This window comes from Sturnira hondurensis, unplaced genomic scaffold (assembly GCF_014824575.4).
Source record: "Sturnira hondurensis isolate 20B ecotype Veracruz unplaced genomic scaffold, ASM1482457v3 Scaffold0016663, whole genome shotgun sequence".
NCBI classification, from domain to species: domain Eukaryota; kingdom Metazoa; phylum Chordata; class Mammalia; order Chiroptera; family Phyllostomidae; genus Sturnira; species Sturnira hondurensis.
This window is the reverse complement of record NW_028089294.1, coordinates 5,626,706-5,643,418: the sequence shown is the minus strand read 5'-3', so window position 1 is coordinate 5,643,418 and position 16,713 is coordinate 5,626,706.

The window sequence follows — 16,713 nt, the reverse complement described above, 5'->3', positions numbered from 1 at the left end:
TTTGTAGGTAATGCGAGTACTGTGAAACGCAACAAAGTCAAGCACAGTAAAACAAAGTATGCCTGTGATGACCTTTGTGATTGCCTCGGGATTACCTGGATGATCCAGAATCACCTTCTTAAGTCAGTTGATGAGCAATTTCAGTTTCCCCTCGCCATGTAACAACATCCATGGGATCCAGTGATTTAGAATGTTGGGGGAGGCATTATTCTGCCTACCACAGGGTTATAACAAGAAAGGGAAAAAGAGAGAGAATAGGAGAACAGGAATGACACTAAATTGAAATCCTGTTCCTCCTGGCATTAGAGACTGTCTCAGACAAGCACTAGAAGGTGGCCTGGGAGTCAAAGAGCAGGGACTGGCGCTTGACAAGTATGCAAGGCGTTTCAGGGGATCCAGGTCCCTCTTAAAATTCATTGTATCAGTTAGGGCATGGGCTAGTCAGCTATAGCAAAAACAGGGCACTCCTTTTTCATGGTAATGGTGGAGATACGCCATCTAGGGCTTGTACGATGGCTCTAGCATCCCTAGGCATCTGGTTTCTGTTTCTTAGGGCCAAGGATTTTACTCCAGTTCTTCTCAACGTGTAGCCTGGAGGAAAGGAGGGAAGGAGGATACACCTATTCCTTTTAAGGGTATGATCTAGAATTGAATTTCTCAGCCTTGACACTGTTGACATTTTGGGCCAGATGATTCTTTTTTTTTTAATTTTTTTACGAGGGGCTGTCCTGTGCATTGTAGGATGTTTAGCAGCATCCCTGGCTTCTACCCACTGGACCCCAGTAGCACTACCCAGTTGGGACAACCAGATATTCCTGCAGGGCTGGGGAGGAATCGCCCCCCATTAAAAATCACTGATCTAGAAAAAGCTTGTTACTTCTGATGCTCTCCCGTTGCCTGCCACATAGTTATACAGTCATGACAAGCTGGGTAGTCACCTGCCCATCTAAAACTTGGGGTTTCTAGTGTAAAGAAAGAAAGAGTGAGTGTTTGGGGACAACTAGCAGTCTTTGCACCCACTTCAGTTATCTGGACCACCAAATTACTGAAGTCCCACCTCATATATGAGATTATGGCCTGGAATTCACAATGGGAGGGAGGGATTAAAGGTGGTCACCAGTAGGTCACCAGTAGGAGGGATTAAAGGTGGTCACCAGTAGGAGGCATTTCTAGGGACCTTGGAAGAGCTCTGGATGCTCACGCAGCACCCCCTGGACAGAGGTGCCTGAATGAGCTGGACCACCATTGGAGCCTGGCTTCCAGAGCTGCGGAGGTGGGGGACCAAACACATTTCTGGGGGGCAGGAGCTTGCCATTCTTATACCATGCATCATGACATGTAGCTTGACTGGGGAGGGCTCTGGCCTGGGTGCCCTCAAGCTTTTATTCTGTCTGCAGGGGGTGCCAAGGGAACCAGGGGGACCTTGGGGACTCACTGGGCTGGGATCCATCTAAGGAAGTAGGTTTAAAAGAGACAGAACTGGGTTCTACTTCTGTTTCTGCCATGTTAGTGATGTGAGTCTTTAGTACCTTCATTTTCCTTGTCCATAAAATTAGGACAGAATCATCTCCTGCACTGAAGGAGGTTGTTGGGAGGATTAAAATCAGACCATGTGTGGAAAAGACTTAGCACGATCCCTGGTACCTACTAGGCACTTGACAGGTGACGCTCACTTATTGTTTCAGTCCCCAGATATTTACTGTAGTACAGTTGCCTTCCTCCCTTAGCTGCAGTTTTGCTTTCCATGGTTTCAGTTACACGTGGTTAAGTATGGTCTAGAAATATCAAATGGAAAATTCCAGAAAGAAACAATGCATAAGTTTTAAATTGAGTGCCATTCTAACTAGTGTGATGAAATCTTGTGCCCTCCTGCTCCAGCGCACCCAGGAAGTGAATCATTCCTCTGTCCAGTGAATCCACACTACACTCATATGTGCTGCCTGCCCCAAAGTCACTTAGTAGCCATCTTGGTCATCAAACCAACTGATGCAATATCACAGAGCTTCTGTTCAAGTGACCCTTATTCTACTTAATAATGGCCCCAAAGCACAAGCGTAGTAATGGTATCATTTGGATACACCAACAAGCAGCTATAAAGTGCTGCCTTTAAATGGAAAGGTGAAACTCTCTTTTTTAATATATTTTATTGATTATGCCATTACAGTTGTCCTATTCCCCCCTCATTCCCCTCCACCCTGCACACCCCTTCCCTACTATTCCCCCCTTTAGTTTATGTCCACATGTCTCAAGTTCTTTAGATTCTATATTTCCTGTACTATTCTTGCCCTCCCTCCTATCTATTTTCTACCTTCTGTCTATGCTACTTATTTTCTGTACCTTCTCTTCCCTCCTCCTCCTCCTACTCCCCTTTTGCTAACCCTCCATGTGTTCTTCATTTCTATGGTTCTGCTCCTGATGTAGCTGTCCTCTTAGTTTGCTTTTGTTTTAGGTGTGGTTGTTAATAACTGTGAGTTTGCTGTCCTTTCACTGTTCATATTTTTTATCTTCTTTTTCTTATATAAGTCCCTTTAACATTTCATATAATAAGGGCTTGGTGATGATGAACTCCTTGAATTTGATCTTATCTGAGAAGCACTTTATCTGTCCTTCTATTCTAAATGAAAGCTTTGCTGGATAGAGCAATCTTGGATGTAGGTCTTTGGATTTCATGACTTGGAATACTTCTTTCCCGCCCCTTCTTGCCTGTAAGGTCTCTTTTGAGAAATCCACTGACAGTCTGATGGGTACTCCTTTGTAGGTGACTGTCCCCTTATCTCTTGCTGCTTCTAGAATTCTCTCCTTCATTTTAATCTTGGCTAATGTAATGATGATGTGCCTTGGTGTGTTCCTCCTTGGGCCCACCTTCTTTGGGACTCTCTGAGCTTCCTGGATTTCCTGGAAGTCTATTTCCTTTGTCAGATTGGGGAAGTTCTCCTTTATTATTTGGTCAAATAAAGTTTTCCACTTGTTGTTCTTCCCCTTCCCTTTCTGGTACCCCTCTAATTCAGATGTTGAAACATTTAAAAATGTCCTGAAGGTTCCTAAGCCTCTCCTCATTTTTTTGAATTCTTGTTTCTTCATACTTTTCTATTTGGTCATTTTTTTCTTCCTTGTGGTCCACTCCCTTGATTTGAGTCCCAGTTTCCTTCCCATCACTATTGGTGTCCTGTGCATTTCCCTTCATTTCAATTAGTTTAGCCTTCATTTGTTCCTCTAATTTGTGACTAAAATCAACCAGTTTTGTGAGCATCCTGATCACCAGTATTTTGAACTGTGCATCTGATAGGTTGGCTGTTTCTTGGTTGCTTAGAGTTATTGGCTCTGGGGCTTTGAGTTCTTCTTGACCCATAATGTTTTGCTCTGTTTGTGCCTGTTACCTATGAGGGGTAGAGCCCTAGGTGTTACCAGGGCAGGGCAACTCAGTCGCTGGGTTGTGACGCTGTATGTGGGGGCGGAGTCAAAGAGGGGCAATGGCGGTCCCCTCTGCTGCTTCCCACCACTGGAGCCTGCGCGGTCTGTCTCACTGCTTGCTGCTTCGCCTGGTTTATCTGCGTGCAAATGTGTGACCTCGGTCAGCCTGCCACCTTGCGCCCTCACTGGATCCGCCCTTTGCAACTCCACACCTGGGATCCGCCAATGGCTGCTGCGTGCCTGGGTGGATCTTGCGGATCTTTCCTGCCTGACCCTGCTCCACCGCTGGCTCTGCCCCTCCTACTGGTCTGGCTGAATGGTTCGTTGTTGTCGGATTTCCATATAGTTCAATTTTCTGTGTTTTTATTGCGTTTTTGTTACTAAAACTTTGTTGTCTTTAAACTTGGTTGTGTGAGGAGGCACAGTGCTTCTAACTACACCTCCATCTTGGCCAGAAGTCAGAAAGGTGAAATTTTTTACTTAAAGAAAAAGTCAGATGCTGACATTGCTAAGATCAGTGGTAAGAATGAATCTCCTATCTATGGAATTGCCTAGTTTATAAATATATATGGGAAAAGCACATGGTACATATAGGATTTGTTATTTTCTTTGGTTCCAGGCAGCCACTGGGGATCTTGGAGCCTATCCCCTGTGGGTCAGGCAGAACTGCTGGACCTACTGTATACAAGGCTCTGTGCTGGATTCTAGGGACATGACCATAGCAGTGAGCAAAGTAGATTAGGTTCTTACCTACTCAGTAGTTATATTGTGGTAGTTGCTATTCTTATTATCATCATCATGATTCTGGAAACAGGCCTAGAGCTTGACTGTCTGCCAGAGGGTGGGTGAGGACTGAACCAACAGACTCTAGGACTCTGGGAAGGAGGCTGGCTGGTGGTGCCGATGTGCGGAGGTCCAGCCCGCATGTTTGATGGGAAGGACCAGTTGGGTGGGGAAGAGCAGAGAGTTGACCAAACAGCAAAGACTTGGTCCTGTGGGCCAGAAGCAGAGATTCAGAAATCCCTGGAGATTCAGAGGCTATGAATTGAGGTGGGGCTGCCATCTCTGGAATGACAAACGGGGCAGGGGAAGATCAGCCGGAGAAGGGAGGCAGGAGGACAGGGACGGGCGGCTGCATGGGGGAGCTGCTGAGAGATCTGAGTGAGGTCAGAGGAACCGCAGGGGCCACATTCAGAGAGGCCAGGCTTGCCCACAAGGCAGGGGGTGCTGTGTCCTCGGGTGAATGGGGTGCTCTACTGGCACTGGAAAACAAGTTTAGGTCAGATAGGACAGCCCCTCGCTTCCTGGTTCCACTGCCAGCGTCTACACTATGGCACACCTCTTGGCAAGCAGATGGTGAGGAGTTAGGTCACCTGCATTAAATCCTTCGAAGTTAATGATGGCTCCGGGGCCATGCGTCTCGGACTTTTTCCATTGACAGCTCGCTCTTGGCAAAGTAAACGACCTCACTTGTTCCCACTTACTAGAATGGAAACCTTTCTTTTTTGAATGCCATTTAAACACCATGGTCAGTCATAATCACTTGCTTGGCCCTCACATTTCACCATTACTGTCTTGGCAAAACCACAACCAAAGTTAAAGCTGACTCCCCACTTGCTCCATGCCTGGTTGGGGGAAACAAGCACACCCATGCTGAGTGATCTCACTTCAAATTCATGCCCACGATTTTCAAGGATGCCTTCACTTGCTGCCAGGTCATCCTCCTCCCTTCCCCTTGCCCACTCACTCTCCCACTGTCCTAGATGGCAACTTGACACCAGACCCCTCAGGCCTTCCTACTGTGTCCCTCTCCCTCTGCTGTTGATCTTGTTTCCCTCTTCAGCAGCAAAGCTGACGTAATCAGCAGAGAATGTCCATAGACTTCACCACCACATCTCTATGCTTCCCTGCATCTGCCTTCACCCCCTCACCCCCTCACCCCCTCACCCCCTCACCCCCTTGCCTCCTCACCCCCTCACCCCCTTGCCTCCTCACCTCCTTGGCTGTCACTTGAACTTTCCACACACCTTTCTAGAGTCAACCTCTCTACCTGCACACTGATCTTATTCCCCCCACTTACCCAAGGATATTGCTCCAGCCATATTGCCCATGTCTGTCCTCCATCCTCGATTGTCCATTCTCTCCTGAATCATTTCCATTAGCACAAAGTTATGCGATTATTTTCCCAATGTTATAAAACTTTCTCCTGAACCAGCTTCTCCTGCACCTTTTTGTTTGCTCCCCGTTTGCATCAAAACTGCCTCAGAAAGTTGTCTGTGCTCACTGTCTCCAACTTGTTCCCACCTACTCCCTTTCATAACAACTAATTGAGATCTTTGACATATAAAATTATTATATTTAAGGTGCACAACTTAACGTTCTGATATATGTATACATTGTGAAAAAGATCGCTATAATCAAGCTCAGTAACTTGTCCATCTCCTCTACATAGTTACCATTATATGTACGTTGAGAAGACTTAATTTAAGATCTATCCTCTCAGCAAATTTCAAGTGTATAATTCAGTATTGTTAGCTATCGTCACTGAGCTATTTATTAGATCGCCACAACTCATTCATCTTACATAACAGAAATATTCTGCTCTTTGATTATATCTCATTCTCCTCCCCAACCCCCCCCCCTCACTGCTCTTGGCAACCACTGTCTACTCACTGCTTCTACGAGTTTGACTATTTTAGTTTCCTCATATAAATGAGATGATGCAGTATTTGTCTTGCTATGTCTGGCTTATTTAAGTCAGCATAGTGTCTTCCAGGTGCCTCCATGTTGCCACCATGGGAGCATTTTCTTCGTCTCCTTCTCCCCTCCCCCCTTCTCCTCCTTCTCCTCCTTCTCCTCCTTCTCCTCCTTCTTCTACTTCTTTTTCTTCTGCTGCTGCTGCTAGACAATATCCTATCGTGTCTGTGTCTGTGTGTGCATCACATTGTTTTATCCACTCTTCCGTAGACTTTTAGGTTGCTTCAATACCTTGACTTTTGAGCAGTACTGATCCAATTTCATTCTTCTGCATGAAGATACCCAGTTTCCCCAGCACCATTTATTAAAGAGACCATCCTTTCTCCATTGTGTGTTCTTGGCATAAATGTGTCGATTCCTCTTACAGCCACTCTGATCAGCTTTTTGCCCCTAATACTCAGAAGACTGCTCTTGTCAACTTTCATACTTCTGCACCCAGTCAGTGGTCAAATGTCAGTCTGGACCACTTGGTGGATCAGCTGCATTTGCCACAGTTGATCACTTTTTCCTCCTTAATATGTATTCTTCACCCTACTTCCAGAACAGCGCACTCTCTTCGTTTTCCTCTTGACTCACAAGTTGCTCTTTCGTGATATTCTTTGCTGGTGTCTCCTCATCTCCTTGAATTTTTAGAGTTCATATTCTCCAAAGCTCAGTCCTTGGTCCTCCTCTTTAACTACATTAATTCTTTTCATGATCTCATGGCTTTGTACAGCAAATATCCCTAATGATGCTCAAATTTAAGTTCATACTTCCAGCCTTCAGATCTCTCCTTGGGCGACGTCTCAAGCTCAGCATCCTTTCCGGAGCTGCCCCACCACCCCCCGCACCTCGCAAACCCGCTCCACCCACAGGCATCTCTGTCTCACTTGCCGACAACTCCAGACTTCCAATTGGTTAAGCTTGCCATTTCCATGACTACCATCCTGGTTGGAGCCTCTATCATGTCTCACCTGAATTACTATAATAACCTCCTAATTGCTTCTACCTTTGATCCTCTACAGTCTATTCTCAAAACAACAGCTAGAGGGAGTCTTAACTTTTAAATCAGATCATGTCATTCCTCTTCTCAAAACCATTCAATGGCTCCCCCAGTTCCTGAAGACCCCACAGGAGCTGCCCCCCTATCTGACCTCTACGTCTCTGAACTCACTTCGTACCACTGTTCTTGTCTACTCCACCCCAGCCTACTGACCTCATAGCAGTTTCTCAAACGTGCCAGGCATGCTCCGTTTAGAAACCGCACTGTCTCTTCACTCTCCTGGAATGCTCCTTACCTGCTCCCTCACCTCGCTCCAATCTTTGCTCTGAGGCCACTATCTCGATGAGGTCTACTCTGATTCCCACACATACCGCAGCCGGCCTAAACTCAATCCCAGCCCTCCTTACCCCATTCTACTTTTCTTGTTTCCATAGTGGTGATCACTTTCTGACATCCTATGAAACTATGTGTAAATGCTTATTGGTTACAGGTCTCCCCTAGATAAAATATACGTTTTTTGAAGGCAGAGTTTTTTTGTGTGTTTTGGCTCACTGATAATCCCTAGGGCCTAGAACAGTGGCTGGCCTTTAGTACCTGCACAGTAAATGTTTGTTGGATGGACGCATGGAAAACTGTTCCTGCTGTGGGAAAGGCCTCCACGAAAGATGTCTGCCATTCATCCATCTGTGTGTGTGTGTCTGTCTGTCTGTCTGTGTGCCCATCCAGACTAATCATTCCATAAGTGTGTTTTGGGTGCCTGGTCATTTTTTACCTTATGTTTTGGCCTGTGGACAAAATGATGTCTATCCTAAAAGAACTCCAATAAAGTTAGCGGGGCAAAGCCCAGGCACAGGAATCATGGGATAGAATTTGTAATCTAAGCCAGAATTAAAAGCATGGACACTGTCACTCTGGAGGGGTGGCGAAGTCGGGGTAGCACAGTGTTAATGGCCTGGCACTCTGGTGGGTTTGACGGTCTAAAGCTCAAAGAGCCTTTAAGGACCTCACATGCTGCATGTCCTGGGGACACTGAGAATCTGCCGGGAGGGGACAGGGCATGGGCCTTAGACAGTCCTGGGAGCAGGCAGCCTAACGTGGGAGCCCCGAGGGTGAGGCTGTTTCTTCTGGGTGTTCTCCCAGGAGAGAGGGGAGAGCTCTAGCCCCTGGGATGGGGTGACATCCAGCTGCCTGAGGCAGCAAGCCCCCTAGATGCTTGTTGGGGAGCTAGGATTCCCGCTGGCAGTGGTGAGAGATGAGAGCTGAGAGGCTGGGCCCTGGGAGTCCTCAACCCAGATCCTTCTCCTCGCCCCTGACTGCACCAAAGTCAGAAAGGAAAACAGTCCTATTCCTGTAGCCCTGAACCAAACAGCTCACAGCTGGCCAGCTCACCAAAACAAATAAGCCTCGTCCCCTGGGATTTGTAGAATCTGAAGGGGCAACACCCTGCCCCTCTTGCTCCTCTTCTTTCTGAAGTCTCCTGGAAACAGGAGAGGAGAGGAGGGGGAGAAACACAGACATTTCTGGAAGTTTGGCTGTAGCTCAGGGAAGCCTCTACTGACGGGGACTCAGGGAAGGAGGCAGCTTGGGAAATTCCACTGCCCACCTGCCACTGCTTGGCATTAGCAGCACATCTCAGGCCATGCAGTCCCGGTGGAAGGGTGGGCCCGGGAGTAGCTCGCCGAGCTCTCCACCTCTCCACAAAGAGCTCGGGCTGGGCCTCTCGCAGCGGCTAGCTATTTAGACCTGGACAAGAAGAACGCAGTCCTCAGAGTAGGCACTAGTGTTGAGATCACTCAGAGCACAGGGCCAGCCGGTCCCATTGCCTCTGCTTTTAGCTCCCTCCTGCTTCAGAAACTCTTGTTGCCTGGGCCCTTCAATGAATCTTAGCTTCCTTACCAAACGCGACCTTCAAATTGTACAGTTTTGATAAAAATGACTCACATTGATTGTCGAAAGCACAGAGAAATTAAAAGAAGAACATTCCAAGCACTCATAATCCCCTCCCCCGCCCTCACCCTGAGTTGACTGTGTTTGAGTACACAGGGCCAGATTGTCACTGTACACACATGCCCACAGAGTCAGATGGTTTGCCGTGTTGTTCAATCATGTGGGTTCTCCCTGGCACCCTCCCTCCCCGACTGTAACCGTTACGGATCTTAGAGGGTATGCAGCAAACAAGTGGTGTAGACAGGGGTGTGTGGAATTGAGGTGCAGTAAGAATCACCTGGGTGGGCAGAAAGGGTTGGGCTGGGCATCACGATGGCAGGTGGGCAGCCCTGGGGTGAGTGCAGGTAACAATCAAGATGGAAAAGCCAAAAGCCTTGGGAGGCCTTCTTGCTTCCCGGTGATTTCCCAGAAGCCGTTGCCCAAAGGCATCCATCATTAAGTCCTGTTCTCCTGGATATTGGTGTCTGTGGACTCTAATCCTATGTATCTGGGAGCTCACAGGGGGACGTTCCAAGCCAAACCATGAATTTCTAGTTAAACAAGGGTCCTTAAAATATGGGGTGTCACTTCCCCTGATTCTGGGCTTGGTCCACATGACCATGAGAGCTTCAGGGCTAGAGTTCTGCTCACGGAGCAGGGGGTAGAAGGTGAGATCTGCTCTAGTTCCCGGGCCTCCCCAGTCCTCTGTCACCAGGGGCTGCCCCATCCCTACCACGTCTCCTAGGCAAACTGAGGAACCAGCGCCTGCGCAGTCCAACTCGCCTCTACTGCTGGGGTTGGGGAGGTGGGCGGCTTCCTCTGAGAGCCCTTGGTTTGCTCCCCATCCTGCCCTGGCTCTGGAGCCACTAAAGAGGAGGCTCAACCCACACCGTTTGGAGTCACATCTCCAGGTGGAGCACAGGACCTGCAGCCTCCTCACTGGCCACGGCACCTCCCCAAGCCCCTCAGATTCTCCCATTGTGTGAAGCAACAGGGAGATCAGAGACCACCAGATGGGGCGAGGCGCGGGGGTGGGGGGAGGACAAATGGCTGAGGGCCCTGGGCTAAGCTTTGAGGACCTCACGGGTTTTTTTATTTTATTTTTTGGGGGGGTTTTGAGGGAGAAAGAGAGGGAGAGAAACATAAATGTGTGGTGGCCTCTCGTTCATCCCAAACTGGAGACCTCCTGCCCCCCAGGCATATGCCCTGACTGGGAATCGAACCAGCAAGCCTTTGGTTAACAGGCCGGCGCTCAGTCTGCTGAGCCACACCAGCCAGGGCTCACAGCTCTTCTGAGGCTGACTTGGCTCCCTTGAGTGTCTTCACTGGAATAAGAACAGATTGGGGTGAGTCCTTAATACCAATTTGCTTGCAAGTTTCAGAGAAGAACGTTGTACTTTTGAAAGGAAGGGGGAAGTAGTGTGACAATAAACAGCACTGGAGGCAATAGGTGCCCAACTGTTCACTGAGGTAGCTAACAAGAGCCCAGTGAAATACCTGCCTGATGAGCAGAGTGTGCCTTGCCGCTAAGCCGAAGTGTCCTGCTCCCTATCAGAGCCCTCTGGCAGTAAGCACAGAAGGAGCCAGGGAGCGCTGTGCATGGTGGAGTGGGGAAGTTCAAAGGCAGTCTCCCTCCTGGTGGAAGAAGGTCTACCGAAGCCTGGGAGCCTCGGAAGCTGGCTGGGATTCCAACAGGTGAACACCCTGGAGGGTGTGCTTTCCAGGCAGGGGCATCACTGGGAAAATGTGCAGGTAAGAAGGGATGTCAGAATGAGTGAGCCACCCGGAGGCTTTCCGGTCCCCCTGGGCAGTGGGCTGGGGGGTGCTTGCGCAGGTTCGCAGGCTGCAGTAGGCTCCGCCCACAGGATCGTTAACTCCAGCAGGGGAAACACCTGCTCCTGACCCGTGCCAGCATTTTTATGTCGTCTTCATTGCTTCATGCTTATCTCATTTATGGTTATAGAAAAGATTCTTGGCAGCTGTCATCAAATCTTAACAGTGCCTTTAATGTCCCTCGTATATCCTGAATGTGACAGGAATTCCACATCGCACGTGTTTGCAGTTCTTCCGCCCACAATAAAGGATTCCAAAAAATATAACTTTGATGGAAAGGCCTGTGAGGACAATAAAGAATGTAAACACCCCCTCTCCTAATGCTTGGGGAAGGTGGGCTCGCATGCCTGCAAAGGGCATGCACTGAAGTGGTCGGGGCCCAGGAGATATCAGGGGCTTGAGGGAGACATCCGGCTGTGGGCACGTGGACATTCTATACACATCGGAAAATAAGGCAATGGTGCGTGATGGCTGGCGGGGCCTGGGCTTTCTTAGGGTCATGCTTCATGGCATGTCATAGGTGGCATGTTTACTATCTTGGGCTAGTTAGTATGGTTCTTTGGCTTTGCCCATTGAAATGTTTGGCAGAAGCCCTGACACCAGCTGCCCATTTCCTTCCTGCTGGGACCATGCACAGGGGCCTCAAGTTCAGGCCTCCCTGTGAATCTCCTCTTTTGGACCTGGAGTGACTGGGAGGTGAGACTTTTATTTTATTCTTCTCTGAATCCTGAGACACCCAGCAGACACCCACTGGTGGGTTTAAGATGACTTTGTCCCTGGAGGCTGCATGCAGAGAAGAGGTTCTGGGCTCTCGTTGCCTAAATGGGTTCAGCCCTTCTGAGATCTCTCGCTCTTCGCTGAAGAAGGATTTGGAGCCTGTTTCTGATTTGGAAATTACAGGCAGAGTGTTTTTGGTGCCGTTTTCCAAAGTCAACATTCCCAAGCACAACTGGGGTGGAGAGGAAACAGTGCCCCTGGACCTTGGAAGAAAGGATCAGTGTGACTCCATTATTTAATTAGGTTGAAGAATGCTCTCGGGTGTGCCCTGAAGGAGAGGCGGTGGGGGCACAGGCGAGGGGGACAGTACATGTTATCGGGCCAACCCCTGGACCTAGAGAGGGATCCTGTGGTGGGAGGGAGAGCCCGGGGTGAAGGGTCAGGATGCCGGCTGCAAAGATGCCACTAACTGTACTTGTTTGGTCACTTGGGGCCACAGTTTTCTGAATGTGAGTGTGTCATTTCCTAGAATTATCATGCAGCTCAATTTAGGCAATTTTTATTTTTAGGGGGGAAAAAAACTTTAAAAAACCCACTGTGGTCTAATGAAAAATATACTAGGTCATTCGTGGGCTATGTGTGGTCTTGGTTAAATCCCGACCTCTTTGGGCCTTAGATTCTGCATTTGAAGTAAATAGGCTTTGGGTTGGATTGCCCTGCGGGTTGCTAAGAGTCCAAAGAGTCTGCTCTTCTGATTGGCAGAGGCCCAGAACCACACACAGACACACACACAATTAGTTTGCATTTCAGGTTACTCTGGTTGGTTACCATGTGTGTATTAATAAATCACTGCCGTTATCAGGCAACAGCTGAACACTTATGTGGTGTTGAGCACTCCTCTTGACCTTGTGCTTATTGACGTTTTATTGTTTGATTCTTGTACTTTTGTATTGACCTTGTGTGTGCTCCTGTCTTGTGGTCCATTTAGATCAACACTCCCTGCTACATATTTTATACTCACAGCCAGTGTCAATTTTCATAAGTGCTTATTGGCCACACAACTAGTGGCTACCGTATCAGACAGTGCAGGCCTGGATCATATGCTGTGTAAAGGTAGGGATTGCACTTTGTGGTATTCAGTACGTGGTAGTAACTTTGGAGTTCACCAAAAGCCCTTTCTGACATGTCATCTCCTTCGACCCTTACTGCTGTCTGATGACGTTTGTACAGTTATTGATGCTAATTTATTATTGAGGGAACTGGAGCTTTGGAAAGATGAGGGGCTTGCTCAAGGCCATAGTGCAATAATAGAGCTGGGATTTGAACCCAGATATTCTGGTTTCAAACGTAGAGGGAGTAGTAACAGGAAAGCTACCTTCATCTACAAGTCACTTGTTAGTGAATCTAGTTGGATGCTCTGTGCCTCATGCCATCATTAATTAGCCAGGCATTTTTCTTCCTTCTTTTTAAGAGGAAACAAAAGTAGAGATGGTTTCTTGTTATTTTTCTCCCTCCCTTCCTCTCTTCCTTCTTTTCTTTTTTTATTTTCTTTAAGGGTTGAGAGAAAAATGAGTTTGGAGAATGACTCTAGCATTACTGTCAGCATCTTTATCTTTTTATCTGCCTATCTGCTTCAGTGCATCTGCTGAACCAGGTCTGGGGACATTCCTGTGTTTGTGCCTCATGAGTCTGTGTTTCCCCTCGTCTGTTCCCTCCCAGTTCCAAGAGTCCCCTGCCCAGCTCCTCTTTCCTCCTCTGTCTCTATCCCCCAGCCAAGCCTGGAGATGGTTATCACACACACTTTCCATTGGATCTGACTTTAGCCAAACTAAATACATTCTCTCTCTCTGATGTGGTGATCTCAGCTCATTGCTTTTAAGAAGGAACCCACTCATTTACTTTCCTGACAAGGATTCTCATTCTAGAAGCCTGAGGCCTTCCTGCTGCAAGGAAAGTTGGTCTATGTTGCTCTGAGGGGAGTCTGACGTCCCAGCAAAGCCCTTGGCTACCCGCTGTTCATCAGAGGTGCTGGTGATGATTCTAGAAAATAGTGACGGGGTCTCAAACTTGAGGGCCCATAAATGAGATGCTGGAGGCACAGCCAGAACCCATGATAAACTTTGGTGCTCATTTAGAAACCCCCAGCAGAGGAGAGAACAAGGGGCAGAACAGCTGCCGAGCTGAACTAGATTCTCCCACAGGCAGGGCCCTAGGCAGGAGCTGAAGCTTGAGATGGAAGGGCCCCTCCGCAGGTGAGACCATGACCCATGTTGTGTGTGACCCCCCCCCCCAACATAGGTGCACTGGTATGTAAGAAGTCACAGAATGCTTGGGAGGAAGGAATCTTATAACTCAGCTGTTCTGATGCCCTACCTGAAGCCAACAGTGGGCTCAGGTGGGGCCCTGGGCAATCCCCCTGGTCCTCAGGGATATCTCAGCAGTAAAGTTGTCCCATGCAATATTTGGGACATAATTATACTAAAAGTTATTTGTTATTTATCTGAAATTCAAGTTGCACTGGGTGTCGTGTGTTGGCAACCTTATTTAGGAACTCTGCCAGGTGAGGAAAGAGGTCCTTGAGGAGCAGGGATTTCTACCACCCACCTACTGTGTTAATAAGACCAGCCTGCTTTTATCTATATGTGAATGATAGTTAAAACTAACAAAACAAATCCCTACCCTTCTGTAGTCTGTGATTGAGGATTACTTCTAGGAAGAGATTTGGGCATACTGGCCAGGGTTATTAAATCTCTCCACATAGGTCACTGTTAAAGGAGGGGTATAAATTTCTCCTGAAGAGCAGCCTACATATTTTATTGTTGTTTAGTTTTTTTTAAGGAATTGGTCCTCATGACGATGAGTTATGGATGAGAAGGAAACAACTGCATTCAAGAAAGGATGGCTCCACTGTCCTCCGTCCTTAAGTTGCCCAAAGACCTTGAGACCAGAGTGCACCCTCCTTGACTTCATCTAGTGGCAGATACCGGCCTGGGAGAAGGTGCCAGGACAGTCACAGGATGCTGCTAGAGTGTGTGACATGTGCAACAGATGTGCGGGACCTCAGAGGTTAAGAATTGGGTCTTGAATAGGGAGGCGTAGGGCCACCAGGCAACAGATGGAGATGGCTATCATTCCCACTGTCCACGGGGGACAGGGTTACAGGGAAGTGAGGGGAGAAGAGGAGCGCTGGGGAACAAGGAAGCATCTCCATCACCCCTTTCTGTATATACACTCACTTGTTATTTTCTGCATATACACTCACTTGTTATCTTCTGTATATACACTCACTTGTTATTTTCTGTTCTTGGTTTTTTTTGTTTTTTTTTTTATAGCAACCAGGGAAAGGGGATAGTATCTCACTGTGGTTTTGATTTTTATTTTCCTAATGATTAATGATATTGAACATCTTTTTTCAAGTGCTTGTTAGGTATGTGTATATCTTCTTTGGAGAAATTTTCATTCAAGTCCTTTGTCCATTTTTTAAAAGATTTTATTTATTTATTTTTAGAGAGAAAAGAAGGAAGAAAGAGAGGGAGAGAATCATTTTGTGGTTGCCTCTCATGCATCCCCTACTGGGGAGCTGGACCGTAACCCAGGCATATATCCTGACTGGGAATCGGACTGGTGACCCTTTGGTTTACAGGCCCACACTCAATCCACTGAGCCACACCAGCCAGGGCTCTTTGTCCATTTTTAATTGGATTGTTTGGTTTTTTGTCTTGGTTATAGGAGTTATTTATATATCTGGACATTAACCCCTTTATCAGATACATGAATTGCAAATACTTCCTTTCATTCTGTGGATTGAGTTTTCACTCTGTTGATTGTGTCCTTTGATGCACCGAAGTTTTTCATTCTGATGTAGTGCAAGAGATGGTGTTTTCCTGCATGACCATGAATGGGTGACTATGGCCTTGGTGACAGAAGCCAGTGTCTGGGGCAGGAAGCATGAGGCCAGAAAGGAGCACCAACCAGGGCCTCTTGGGGTCCTGGAAATACCAGCCTTTTGGAGAGCTTCAGCGTTTGGAACATGCGGTGGGAAACCTACTCCCGGCTGAACATGGTTCTTCTCTTGGGGGCTCATGCCTGCAGGCTGGACCTGGGGCCTGGAAGGTCCAGGTGCAGTTTGAGGGACAGCCTCTGGCAGTTCTAACAGTTGTAGTAGCTGATTCTGTAGGAGAAACCATTTTTTTCTACTGGGGGAGGCAGGCAGTTTAGGAAGGGAAACATGCAAACCTCTGTTCCATGTTCCTGATTGACTGCCCCTGGGGTGCTCAGTGGCAGGTCCTGTCTGTGGTGGTCTGCACTGGAGAGAACTTCAGAAAGACCAGGGCCAGTACCCAGGCTGAGGCTGGAAGTGGGGGCTTCCGGCTGTGACCTGGTCTTTGTAAGCTGCCAGCAAATAGAGAGGATCTGACCAAAGATGCCCAGGAATGTTCTGACCTGGACACGGGGCACCTCAAAAGGCCAAAATGACCATTCTTCTCCCGAGGGGTGTGCTTCAGAGTGGCACTGTCAGTCCAGCTGTGGACAGCAGGCCCCTGTCTCTTTCCAGGAGCAGAAGAGGATGGCCTGGCCTGGAGCAGCCCCCTGTCGGGAGAGGGAGGAGCAGAGGCCCCTGTGCCTATATTAGCAGGGCCACACTTAGAGGCAGTAGGTACACTGGGCGGACTGACAAAGTTGGCCCCATTTCTGATGGAGTCTCCTTAAATACGTGTCCCCTTTATGCTTGGAGGAAGGTGGGGGCGGGAGAGGACACCAAGCTGAATCTTTCAGGTTAGCTGCAGTTTCTCCTCTGGTCTTTTAAGCATTTCCGTTTTGGCTCCAACTTGGGTTTCCTCCTCGGCAGAACAAACGTCAGGTTCACTGTGCCCCTAAGTGCAGCGTGGGCACCATCCACTGTTGCATGCCCACTGCTCCTTCTATCAGAGTATTCTTTCCAGATGCAGAGCCCTGAGGAAAGCTCATGTAAATGCAGTTTTCTCCATCTCAATACATGATTGCTCTGTGTATCTGTCCTGAGAGATTGGGCCACTAAGTTGCTTGGCTGGCCACCCCAAAATGGGTACTGCCTGTGAGAAAGATGT